Genomic DNA, 14,543 nt, shown 5'->3' with positions numbered 1-14,543 from the left:
AACTATCTCTGTTTACAAGTTGTGTTTAATAATCGTTTAGTTACATTAGTCAAAGTGGATTCAGGCTCAAGCGGTAAATAGAACAAGGTTTGGTCGCTCTAAACATGTTCTTTTGGAAGCCAGCAGAAAAGCAAGCGGATACGGAGACAACGTAAAAGAAAATAGGATGTGAAAAAGGGAGGATGATTAGTAAGAAAGACTGGTCGAATGAGTGATCTAATTTATTAATAAAAAAATGAGCAAATCATTTCGGAACTGAACAATAAGTTCACCCTCATTATGATTCGGAATTTCCGACGATATTAGCGATGGTGGCTGGCCCTCGAGACGTCGTGTGGCAGCCACGTGGCGCAAACACAGCCGCGTGTATGCGCAAACCGGCGCGATATTAAAACGAATATGCTGATATAATTCTGACGCGTGGCGTTGCCTTGTGGCGGATACGTGACACATAGTTACTAGTGTTAGATTGAAACACTTAATGTCACATATCACTGACAGTTGCAGATATCCGTAGGTTACTGCGACCTTACAACCGCTGTGTTCTAAATAATTAACATACAACTCGAGTATCCTGTTATTTATTATCAGTGAAGAGATATCCATAAGATGTCCGACGAATGATAAGACCCTATGGAAGCATCCAGCTTTTGCGGCGACATTAATAAGGTCGTATGTCGACCTTGTGTTTGTGTATGTATCCTATGCTGCGGGAGGTGGAATAGTTAAAGTTTCATAAAGTAATATGAAGCGTTCTAAAAATTTTGATTACTACATATTAAAATTAATCATTGTTTACTATCTGTTTTTGCGGACTTCGTTGTCCAGAAATAGCATGTCGCATTCCAATAGAAAAAATAAGTTTAATCAATGACGAACTTTTTGAAGCTTATCCTTTCCGTTTATGGTTTATGTTTATGTTCTGGACTCTATTCTTTTTTTTACCAGCGGATAAGTAGGTGATCGTCCACGTGATCTATTTATATTACTGCCTAAAAAAACCGAAATACACGGCGGTACATAAATAAGAACCTGTTTTGGTAGGAATTAAATTGCCTTTCTCTGGGTGTATGTACTTCACGTATTGTGAATATTATTACCCTTATAGAAATTAATGGTTTGCATCTGTACCATGTAGAAATAAAAAATAAAAATAACGCGAAATAAAAAAGTACCAGTAACCAGGTAGTCACTCGTGGCTATTGAAGAGGTTTCTGATAACCACGTTTCTGATTTGTGACACTCCGTTACCATCAATATTTATTTATGGGTCCAATACGATGTAATTTATTAGTAAGCAAGGTGTTGGTAAGCGTTAAAGACACTATATTGACCACTGAGTCAGCCAGAGTCGAGCTTAATTTATGCACCAAATGAAAATCATGAGCGGTGCAACTGTAATTGTTTACGCATTTTAGGTACTTGGGCGCAAATACATACAGTACTTTTTATTTATTTCTCTAAACGTTATGGTATTTGGCAATGTGTTTTACGGCAAACACGATGCCACATAGGTTTTAATTTTAAATGACGATTGTATAACATGATAACAGTTCTTGTCCTCAAATGCACCTTTTTCATGTATTGATTATTGAAACAAGCAAACAGCATTTGTCTGCAACCATTAAAAAAATTAAAAAGTATTTCCATGGAAATCATTCTCTACAAATTCGAAACAAATATTTTACTTTCCTGTGTTACTTAGGAGAGATTATTGAACTGATATAGCCCAGCAGGTTGGCAAGTTGAAATGGCAGTGCCTGGTCACACAGCGGCGGACAGAATAGATGGCCGCCGGGGCCTTAAAGGTTCTACCAGGAAGAGCGATATAGATGATGATGATATTGTTACTGAAGAAAAGTGAATTTTATGTTTTTTATTTTGTTGTTGTAGGAAGCAGCAAAGCTTTAAAGACGCTTTGGTTGGTATAATAAACAATTCAGGAAGTTTTTTTTCAATTTTGGCCGATTCATCAAACAGAGATTTAGAATATATTTAAAGGCAGTGTTGCTTGATAGCATATTCATTTAAAAAAAAAAACATTTTTTCTGTACTTTGTGGGCACTTTCCCCTCATGTCATAAAATTATACTATAAGTTATTTTATTACTTAATATAGTGATGACATTTTTATACAAAAACAGTGAGTACGATATTAACTCCGTTATTGCCATCGTGATATTTCTAGAATAAATAGACGCAAACCTTATAGAGTGTACAATTAAATTTTTCGAGGCCATCTTGCGGCGTGGGATTCTTGGCAAGTTAAGGGCTCTTGGCGAAGGGCTCTAATCCGCAGGGAGCTCGGCAGGGCACGGGTGTTTCGCTATCGCTCCGTGCACGCATTGCCGTCTTAATCACAGACTTTATCAAGCAGTGCTATTAATGACATATCACCAAAAGTTGAAATTAAATGACTCGGTTAAAGACAACACATTCATCATCATTGCAACCTCTCCCAAAGATAAATAGGCCTTATTAAGATCGTCGGAAGATGCTAGATAGCCGCTCTCTACTGGTTTTATTGGAAATCTCTTGGGGAGCCTATATCTTGTTGACGTACTTCTGCTGAAATGAAGATGAAGATGATAGTGAATTTTTTTGAAAAGTAGAAGCTTTTTTGTTGTGTTTCTTTAGTTCTTTGTAAAAAAGCGCTGAAAGCCCTTGTTCAGTTTAAAGTTTGAAAGTTTTCTCAGAAGACTCGGCTCGAAGAGGGTCATACTCTCACGTTGCTTAGGTGTGCGCTTCATGGACTTGGCTTGGGCTGTCATAAGGCATGTTAAGAATTCTAATGGAGGCTGATTGTGAGGTCTGAATCTGGGTACTTTATTTTACCATTATTAGAAAAAAAAAACGCAGGAGACACGACTGTGATATCTTGACTCCGTACCATTTATTTTTATCAAAGCGTAAATTTAGGAAAAACAAAAAATGAATGTATACACTTAATTACAAAAAAAACCGTGCTAATAACCGCGGTAATACAACGGAGAGAAATGAAACGTTCTCTGTCGCACGGCCCCGTGTTAGTTCAGTACTCGTTTCTCCATAATTGCTTGTCCTTCTATACAAATACAGCATTTAATGAATTCCTTGCCTTTTTATGTTTCATTTTTACTTAATGATAAAACTCGAAATGAGATAATGGACTATACATATTTTTTCGTTGTTTCGTTCGTTTTAAAATAAATTAACACTTCTATTTCTGGTTAGCCTAGTAATGTTATAATATACTAAAGAGATGCAACTGTGGGCTTAATTTCTGCTCCAAAATAAAGTACACACCGTAATCGTAGAGTTTAGATTATAAAATATAAATAATTCTTTCCATCGCTCTAGATTTTAGATTGCCACTGCATAACATTTGAAGAATATTTCAAGCAATTACAGAGATGTTACCACCCCGCATTGCATGGATTCACCGTACAGTTGGCAGGTCTGTCAAGTTGTCAAGGAAGGAGGCCCTATTGCAATGCATTGGCGTTCATCTTCACCAAACAGAATCCTTTTCCTCGTTGTTTTAGCTCATAGATGCCTACTGTAAGGCATTGGCCTCCCGCAAAGCTATCTATGGGAGGATACACCATAATCGCCACGCACTGTGTTATATTGTATATAAGATCGTATCCTAGGAATCGAACCCAACTCAGTCCTATACCGCTGGGCTTCAATTGATTTCAACTCCTTGCCTCTACTTTTAAATAATCCTAACACTGCTTTGTAAGCCCATTCTGGAAATGGACCGCTGTTTGCTTTTGACAAGCCAGAAGATTATAAAGAGATCGTTTTAATGAATTGGTGTTGAATTGGTGATTTATAATAATTTATTAGTTATTTCGTTGATTTAGATATTATAAATATTTGCATCTTCGTAATTTTCAACTCTTATAATAATAAATTTCGTCTCAAAAATCTATTGTCTGAACTGACTATTTGATCGCAGCCACGCATTTTAAGGATACGTGAAACCTCCATTTAATTCTAGTTGATATCAAATTTTGTTCTAATTTTGGAAATCTCATGACGTGAACATCGATCCAGAGTGGAAAATGATATAATTATCAGTAGTATGGCTATAATTTCAATTAGTGTTATTAAGTGATGTTCAAAGCTGGCCGTTTGTTTCCGCCCGCTTCCAATTAATTACCATCGTATCGAGTCTCTTGCAACCACAACGGTTGCACAATTAGAAGCTTTGCACATATACTGTACTAACATATAGTGCTGTATCCATATCTATCGATATACTAACATATCTATCGATATGTATACTCCTGTTGCTGTAGAATAAACACCGCGCCTTCTATTACGTTCAAGCTTGCGTTTCATTTGTTATATTCGTTACTTATAGAACAAGTGGTAATCATAGGTAATAAACTATCCCTGTGTCTTCGTTTTGATTTGTTAATTCTCGTTAGCTTCTTGAATGATGTAAATCTCAAGCAGTTTAGGTTGATGCTGGAAGAATGCTGCTTCTAACCGGTTCTGTGGAAAATCTGTGGTTAGGTCTATATCGAACTGTGGACGTCTTACGGCTAAAATGGTGATGATGATTTGAATTATGGGGTATTCTTATACATTGGCCTCGAAAATGAGATATTTTTAACAGTTTACCGGGACGTTCTGTAGAATAAACATAAACAGTTCCATGGCGCTACCTGACATAATAAGATATTTTATAAAGCTAGAAAAGGTTTTTTTTTGCTTCGTCATTGATATTTACATGTTCCTGAATTTTCCCCTCAAAATCTCAGTGTAAAAGTCGCTTTGCCTGAATCCTGTTTAAGTTTCTTAGCTCGTGAGCTCTTTCGGTAACCCCAGCCTGTGGCGTTACATCACTTGCATTATTACAGGATTGGGAGGCTTTTAGATCACTTAGACGGGTGTTCTATGGAGACAACTTTGGCTTGGGCGTTTACCAAAGAAGACTGGAATCAAATTATTTAATAGAAACGAAGGTGGAATTGATGGTGGAATCTGGTGTAATTAAAAAGACTTTTTACGTGACTGTTAGCGTTTAAATTCAAATTTGAATTAGTACGTATAATCATAAACTGATATTAAAAAGTATGGATGACCGTAGTTGCCATACTATGTGATGTTCTCGCTCGAACTCTACAATTTTATAATCAGTGTTCGTGTGGTAGTGCTATTGTCCAGAACTTGCGCATTTAACGTAAGGTAACATCCTGTAATCACCTATAAACAAACCAATAAAATGTCAAATTAAATTGTTAACGGCATGTAATAAACCGTAGAATGGGGCAAAGCTGGAGCAACGCCGGCCAGTGTTTAAAATCCACACGTACACTTAAATAATCCCGTGACATACGCGACAAATATTCCGACTCCATTGTGCTGGCGTACAAATTATAACAATCGCACATTTGAACTGTTAAATTGCAGTCAAGCTGCGAATCATGAAACAGCACAACTCAATACTACGTAAGAAGAACTTGCGTCGTTTTGGTTCCATGTATAACCAGGATGCAAACTCACCCCTACATGTTGGTATTTATTAAGGGGATATTATATGTGGATTCGTTGATTCGGACAGATTCGTCGTGTGGGATTTGAGAAGATTTATGTTTGGAGCGGGCAAAGGTTGCGTTTGTAGACGCATTGTTCCGTTTAGCGCGTCATTTGTTTCGTTCCGTCGTCCCCATGCGTGGGATGGTAATTATAAGTATAGGGAATGTTAGATAAATTACTGACAAATTGAAACATCAATTACTTTATTAATGGCGTATGAGTATATTCCACGAAAAGGTGTCGAAATAATCCAAGTGTTAATTAAAAAGGAAAATTTATTTACCTTTAATAGAAAATTTACAAGTGGAGTAAATTAAGAAGTAACTATTCAAGAAGCATTAGTTTGATTCAAATGCATATTGTCCAACTATACTAATATTACGTTGTTTATTGTTCTATATCCGAAGATTGATTCTTCAATAAGGTGATCTGGACATATAGTGACATATACATTTATAAAAAATCATCCAGTATTTTTCGGCAAAAAGTTTCCTCTGATGGTTTAAGTTCTTTAATTAGAAATTATAAAGTGTAACTTTTCATCATTTCATTTTTTTTTTGTAATAAAAGATTGAGTTCAATGACAGAAACTTGCTTTATATTATCAGCTTTAATAGCATGCATCTCCAGTAACAATCAAAGCAATAGTTGGGGGCAATAGAGGGGTTTATTTATTTTTTATGGTCTAACAAATTCGCAAAGATAGACTCGGGGGCGGTATCCTAATGAAATGCGGTGTAAACAACGCCGTATTCCTCGGAGAGCCCTCCCCTTATCTCGGCTCCTCTATACGTTTTTTGATTCAACAAGCCCCTTTATATACAGATTCCGATACAATGAAATAATTTGGTGAAACATTTATTATTATAATCATTTTTATTGTCTGAAGAAACGAGTAAATATTTCCGCAGTTTAAATTTAGTTGTTTATAAATTGTAGAATTTTGTACTTAGGTTCGTTCACAGGGGCACTTGTATCTTTCATGTAATATATAAACTTATCAAAACAAAGATAAAAATATAATTCTAAATCAGCAAAGCAAGGTAAGGGAAGGAAAAGATAGGTATAGTCAGTAAAATATTCATTTAAAACATAAGTAACCAAGTAGAATTCTTCTTGTTCTTTGCCGATAGACCCCCACTGCAAGGCATAGGCGTCCGCTGAAGATCAATCCACTTCCCAGAACTTACCTATCGTCGGTCTACCTAGAGGAAAGCCTACTCACGTGATATCGGTTAGTGGTTGCCACTAGAGAGCTTTAAGGTCCTGACGACCATCGGTTTCATGAGCTATGAGCCTCGTCCATAATTCTTCGAGTTACATCCGTGATCTTAATTTTTTTGCGGATGGCCGCATTACTAAGTAAGAAAAGGACCAATATTTAGCCACTTCCGAACAAGCAGTGGAAGTCGTGCAACAAAATGCACCGCCCGCCAGCCCGCTGATAAATGCGTATGCGGCAAACAATGTGAATTACACAACTGCCACCGTTAATTCACTCAACACGTTTTTAACCCCTCCACGGGACATCTTCAGGAGTTATGTTACACCGATTTGTGCCAAACACAGAGTGAGCTCAGTCTGTCGCCGCTTTGCTAATGCAAGTGCGGAAGTGGCTAAATATTGATCCTTTTCTTACTTAGGACGGACTTTCGCAAGGTAACGCCTGATTCCATTAAATACGCCTCGTTACTGATTCGATCTCGGAGCGAAATTTCAAGCATTGCCCTCTCAATTGCTCTCTGGATGCTTTGAGCCTTCTTATGAGGCCTGTCGTAAGCGACCGCGTCTCGGATCCGTGTGTTATCACTGGCAGCACACATTGGTCTTTATCTGCAGGCATTCCGGTATTTTGGACGAAAAAAAAATACACTATGTAAAGTAAAATACATGGTAATGACACATTACGATTTATGGAGGCGTGTGTCCTTATTTAGAGGTTATACACAATGACAAGTCGAAAGAATTATTATTTAAAATATCGATTGCGACATTTTGAAATTTATTTATTTTGATTTCTATGTTATATTGTTAACATTAAATGAATATCAAGAAATTACACTACACCTATGCTTTAGATACATTGTAATACTGACAATGCTAATATTTTATATTGATTTATAATTCGAAAATGCTTGTACAAAATATTTGAATAAAGAATATTTTGATTTGATTTGATTTTGACATGTGAAGACAAGAATTTGACAAGAGAAGAATTTAAGAGCCCAATTTGATAGAAAATAAAACTTAAAGCTATACGCGTTGCAAACGTCTTCGAAGAGTTCGTAAGTAATTCAGAAAGATTTTAATTCTGTGATCACTTTAAATACTATCCTTAATACTGTAGTTAGGGCAATTCACATCTTATTTGTATTATTAATGAAAAATCTTTCAAACCATTGTATGATTTTTTAGTAGTTTATGTAACTAAATTAAAGAGAGTTATACTAATATTTTTAGATTAGTTAATCTTGAATGAACTTTTAACAACAATTAGCATATCGTTTCCTGTATCCCACCATGTTTACTTTGGCAACACCGTTACCTATTAATACACGATATATCGAGTACATACAATACGTGAACGCTTGTGCCGTCGCCCACGCGTGAACGCTCGCTTGCTTGATATATCACCCGAGTAAAATTTTTAATTATTCATCGCTACATGTTTGTGCAGGTGTAGCCGACGTTCTAAATACCGGTCGCTTACGCACCACAATGGACTCGTTTCGGCTATTAATTGTGGTTCGGGTATGAATTAATGAAGCTTGAAGGAGTCTTGTGACACTATATAAGTGCATCGACACGCCCAGAACTGGAGACGGACTTGGAACGGCTAAACGACTTTGCTACTCGTATTTAGTGAATAATTTATAATGTAAAAAATACAACAAAGTCAAATTACCTTTTTCAACTTAACTTATGTTTAAGTATATTGTCACATCAACTAAATATCTTCTTTCTTTTAGTTATTTTCGTCTTTCTCTCTGCTTTTTCAGTATGAATATATATTTTGATTATTTCATTTATTAGTATATTATGTATGTCATTCGAAAATGCAAAAAGAGCTCAATTCGACAAAAACTAAAAACCGAATTATTTACTCTATAATGGAAGCCTTCAATTACAAAGTTGCCAAACGCGTACTGATCTGCGAAGAGCTTACAACAAATTCAGAAGGGGTTTTTACTTCTGTGCCCACATTCACAAGCTTTCAATAACAATCTTTCGCACTGTAATGGAATTTCTTTAAGTTTTATTTAATAAGAATTTTTAATTTATTACATGATAATTCAGAGACATTACATTATTATTGAGTCTATTATTTCAAAAAATTATTTCGTATTTCGTGTATTACTAGTATTTTATATTGGAGAATATACAATCCAGCTTTATGTCAGAACCACATAAATGTCAGAAATCTACTTTTTACATTTTATATGATGTATATTTTGCCGCTAATATTACTGCTGTTTATTCAAATTTATTTTCCTTTTTTGATGGCGACTGGTCACTGTTGTCTTACTGGCATTTAAAGACTCCTTGGATTTGAGGAGATCTTCTTTGTTAAATCTAGGAGTCGGCGTAGAGGGCGCTTATCCAAAGCGTGATAACTTTAGTAAGTAAACTCATAGACTCTTTCAGGGGCCTTGGCTCAGGTCGATTAAATTTAGTGTGACGAAGAAGAGGTGATTTTCTTATATGTCTAATCAGTTTTATTTTTATCGGAAAACGTTGAACGCCGACCGAAATGTATGAGAGAGGATACGCCCGGTAGTAGGCATTCTACAATATAAATTACAATTAAGAGTTATGTTTTTAAAATAGCAAGTAAATTTTAATAGTTTTAAAAGGAACATGTAGTCAGAATTTCAATTTACATTTTTTCCTCACGCTGGTTCCAAGAAGTCTTTAATTGCATATGCAAATGCTTGTTTGACCAGGTAACAGTTAGTCTTTGGTGACACTGACGAAGTTTATTCGCGAAACGTCGGCCCACTCCCCACACAGCTAGCGACTTGCGCCCATGTTTGCTTGCTATAATCACGTGTAACTGTTACCCAGGTTTATAAATGAACAAATATGAAAATACTTATTTACTCGATCGTTTGTTGCAGCTAATACAATCTCTTTTCGATGGTATTGTACGAAATTCAGATATGGTAACTTGATTGGTTATTAGAGAGACACCTAGACTTCTGCTGTCTTATAGTAAGGTTGAATGGAAGAAATTGCCTCGTATGATAAGACCGACCATTGTACTTTATTCTTTACTTTTAATTTTTAGCACTCATGTATATATTTTTAGCATGTACAATAAAGAAGAATAACTAAAATTAAATAACTAGATGTCACCAATAGTTTGAAGTGAAAGATTATATCCCTAATACTAGTACTAAATAGTAATACTAAAGAGTCGACTTTATTTAGTAAATAAATCTATGGAAATTGTATTCCATTATTTATTTAAGCTGTAGGATGTCCACTACTAGTCATAGGTCTCCCTTAAGGTCTCTAATAGGACTAATGCCAGCATCCAACCTGAATAAGTTCGTCTCACTTTGTGAGTGAAAATCCTAATCCATGCTCACCGTTTTGTGGTCTCCATTCTTTTCTGCGTGTTTTGTGTCACTGTATACGCTACAAAAGGAATGAAATAACGTTCAAAAAGCTCCTATTGTTAGATTTAAAAATTGTCGAAGAACAGTCGTATGCTAAACGTTACTTCACTGTAAATGAATTCATAGAGCACATCTTGTGAATAACTTGTTTGCTCCAGGCTACTCTCGTGTTGATTAATATATTATTTTACTTTCTTTATAAAAAAAAATATCTAGTACCGCTAAGTGTTTTTCGCCTGTTCTTTTATGGTCTGTGGCTTTTATTATCCTATATTAAAACATAATTTTGAATTACAGGCCTTTTAAATTGGAACACGACAATTCTTTCTAATTAATTATAGGCAATATTTATCCACTTTCAGAATAAGATTATAAATAAATATTTATTTTATTTTTGTTTATATTAAATGACATTTCTCATTATACACGCGTAAGGTAGAAAAGTAAGAAGTACAAAAATCCTTGTAATACATTTAGTATGTTTTATCTATTAATTCCTAACGCCGCAAACAGGATAAATAATTATGTAAAGTTTATAAAGAGATAAATGTATATCTCATTTATCAAAAAAAAAATAACTTTAAAGCTATTACCGATTCTTCCAACCAGCCTGTACTAAGCGATCACTCTGAAATATGTAACGTTATTTTATTTTTTCTATTAGAATCCGACAGGGCAGTAACATCTGGCAGTACAAAGTCTGCAGAGCCATATAGTTAACAATAATTAATTTTAATATGTAGTAATCCGAATTTTGAAAAAAAAAATTTAGTAAAAAATCATTACGTTATTTATTATTTCTGAAACCATAGATTTCTCAATGAGGTGTAAGTTATTTGACGGCAAACAAGTAACACATTTAGCCCTAAAGTTAATACACTTGTAACCCGTCAACCTGTTTATAAATGTATAATAAATTAGTTTTTAATATGACATAATAACTAGGTTTTATTAAAAAGTTCCCTCTATTAAAGAATGCGATGACGCGAACGTAAGTAGGTATCTAAGTGCTTTAAGGATCCGAGTATAATAAGTAAGTAGAGAGCCTTTTTCATAAGGAGAGTTTAATATTTGAAAGTTAATTTCGCGAGACGGGAAGCTGCTTCTGCGCTTGTTTTCTCTACCTAGTCAATATGCATTACTCTTTATATTAATAAAGAAGCTACGGGCGATCTTTAAGGCGTTTTCTACAATGTAATATATATTTATAAACTTATTATATATTAGTCGATCTAAAACTTTTACTAATTATTTAGCAATATTTATGGTGACTAATGGTATAAACATAGAACATAAAAAACATTTCATCGTCACCATCTCTTCAGGAGAAAGACGCGTATACAGGCCTCCTTCATAAATTTCTAATAGAATCGGTTAGAAGCGGCTTGCATTCAGCATCTTCTAAGTAAAGGTAGCAATTTATATTATCAGGTATATTGCCACTGTATTAATATCTGGATTATGACTTGCATACTCTCTTAACGACAGCGGATTCTATTCCAACCCGCTATTATTAAACGCATTACCTACTCCTTTTTTATGGAAACCATTTGAATGATATTTTTAGTGGGACATAGCGAAATTATAGCAAAATGTCTCAATAAATAATACAATAATAAGTTTTATGATTTTATTAAAAAGTAGAAATTGATAGCGTACTTATTTCATAGGTTTCCCAAAAAAAAAAAAAATACGTCTGTCATCGATAAATGTAGATTCGGCGGATCGCGAAATAAAAATCACTGAGGAGACGCCGAGAGGGCTGGCACGTTACGGGATTATCTCTCATTAGCACGCGACGCGGGGTGCACTCGTGCGTGACCCCTGACCCGTGGATAGGGGGCAGACGCCTCTAGTTTCGCGCATCAGTATTTTGCGCGCAAGCCATTTAGTAAAATTATGAAAGAACAGATTGATGAGTTAAATAAAAGAGTCAAAGTCCATTCTAACCGTTTCAAGGTTTAATTTAATAATTAAATTATTTATTAATCATTGCCGCAAGACGTTCACTTCCAACATAGACTTCCTTTACCATTAGTACCAGTCCGAGGCGGTTTTGAATCCAACGTCTTCTGACCACCTTAAGAAGGTCGTCTGCTCATTATAGATGGACATTCTACACAGCAATTGATGGTCTGTGGTTTTCACTCCAGAACCTCATGGCCCCGGCGGCTATTTGGCACGTTACGTAGCCTGCCCGCTATCAATTTAATATTTTCCTAAAATAAAAACTCTTTTTTACTTTACACTCCTTATTTATTTGTACATTAAGGCTTTTAAAAAAAATAATTGATAAAAAAATTTGGTTCACAAAATTTATTTTGTGTACATCGACGTTCAGCTGGCTTTAGTTAGTAATTAAAACAAAATAAGGATTTTTGCGACAGTTCAGCCGAGATAAGAAGCAGTCGGAATAACTCCCCACGTCCATTACACCGTACACTTGCGCACAATACGCTACTAATCGCTCGACAAAAGAACGGTTTAGATATAAATACAAATCGTGTTGTTTTCGGTCGGCTCCCCGGAGCGTGCCCTCTCTGATTTAAAGACCCTTGTACATTGAAATTTTGAGAATCAACTTTAACAACAGTGAGGTAATAATTCTGAAAATAAAACAGTATTCGCTCTATAATTTTATATTCTGGATTTCTCTACTAGGTAAAATCAGGAGCTAGAAGATCCATAGACGGACGAAAGTAACCGACATAGCCCTTCGGATTAATAAGTTGAAGCAGCAGCAAAACTTACAGGGAACAGAACAAATTTCCGTGAGACGTTCTGAACTGGAGACAATGGTAGGCAAGCATCTTTAACATTCTCCTACAAGGTGGTAAAATAACTTTGTTAAAGTGAAAAACTTGAGGCCACTTCAAATCGGACTTAATGAAAATCTATGGTAAAGCCCTTGGTCTGGTAGCAGAGGTCCGGCGGCTGAAATAATTATGTTGAATATTATTCAATATGTGTGGTAGCCTAGCTTTCGAAGATTGAGACTTGTGATCATACGTCGCGGGTTCGATTCCCGATTATATAATTAAGATTTTGTGCATTAATTATAAAGGATTGCCACTGCTTATAAACAAGTTTCGAGATGATGGGCAGCAACGTCCTCTGTGTATGATAATATCACACTGCAATCGCTAAACCGCATGCCAAGTGTAACGCTTATTGTTGCGGAACTAGCTCATTGAAATAAGTTGATTCAAGACAAGATGTTCCATATTCTCTGTACATCAAATCTAAAATTTTAACGAAATTCGCGTGATTTATAATAAATGTAAAATTGCGTCATGTAAAAGGACTCTTACAGAACTATAGAGCAGTGAGGGCGAGAGAGCCGAGATTTTTATTGTGCGCATTTGATCGGTCCGTGCGTCGGATTATTGCAGAGCGGCTGAATAAATTATTGCCGTTTTATTGGGGTGTTTTCGTTTAACACGTTTCGAGCGAGGGTGTGAACTTCACCATGTACACGAATTTTTCATTTGACTTAGTTTCTGACAAAAGTCTTGTATTGTGCACTTTTATATTGACAGTTGACGTGAAGTCAAGCCAAGCTCAGCGTTGAACGTCCTCGTACTAGGTAGATAGATGACTTTGTGAAGGTCTTTGGGAGACACTGAATGCAGGCCGCTTCCAATCGTTCCTATTAGAAATCTGGGGGTTGGTCTACCTCCAGCAGTTAACGTTCTACGACAGAAATGATAAACATGAGCCGGTAGACGAAGCATTGGCCATCCCCTAGTTGGACCTTCGACAAAATTAAGGTCGCAGGAAGTCGCTGGTTGCGATCAGCGTAAGACTGGACATCATGGCGATTTTAGGGCGAGGCTTAGTATATTATTATTTAGTATCTATATTTCTCCGATATATTTACAAATGATCATAAAGCGACAACACAAGCTCATTTTTTGTAAGTTCAAACGACTTGTGATTAACGGTTCAGTGACACCCTGAATTTTCATATATTTTATTAAGTTCGCTTTCGATGATATTTTTTTAGTAAGATACTGACTTGGCTCGTGTTGGCATATTTAATAGAGGTGGCTATATATGTTCGTGTGACATATATACAAACTGAAAGGTCTTCGAGTGATGACCACTAGCCAGTAGATGCTGCATGGGTACGCCTATACCTTGCAGTGGGCGTCTATGCTGCTATCATCATTTTATCAGCATCAGCAGATATGACGACGATGATCATCATATCTAGGCGAAATGTTGTAATGTACATAACAGCAGTATATAAAGAGTCTAAATTGTATGAATAGTAAAATATGGATGAATAAGCGCCTTTATTTTTAACATTTCTATTAAAATGTAATTATATAAATCTAAACAAGATTGTAATAATTGTGTTACGCTGTATGGTAAAAAATTTAAATTA

This window comes from Battus philenor, unplaced genomic scaffold (assembly GCF_028537555.1).
Source record: "Battus philenor isolate CCGP_79_NKW_IND1 unplaced genomic scaffold, ilBatPhil1.0.hap1 SCAF_17, whole genome shotgun sequence".
NCBI classification, from domain to species: Eukaryota; Metazoa; Arthropoda; class Insecta; order Lepidoptera; family Papilionidae; genus Battus; species Battus philenor.
The sequence above is the reverse complement of the archived record's forward strand: the minus strand, read 5'-3'. Positions refer to the sequence as shown.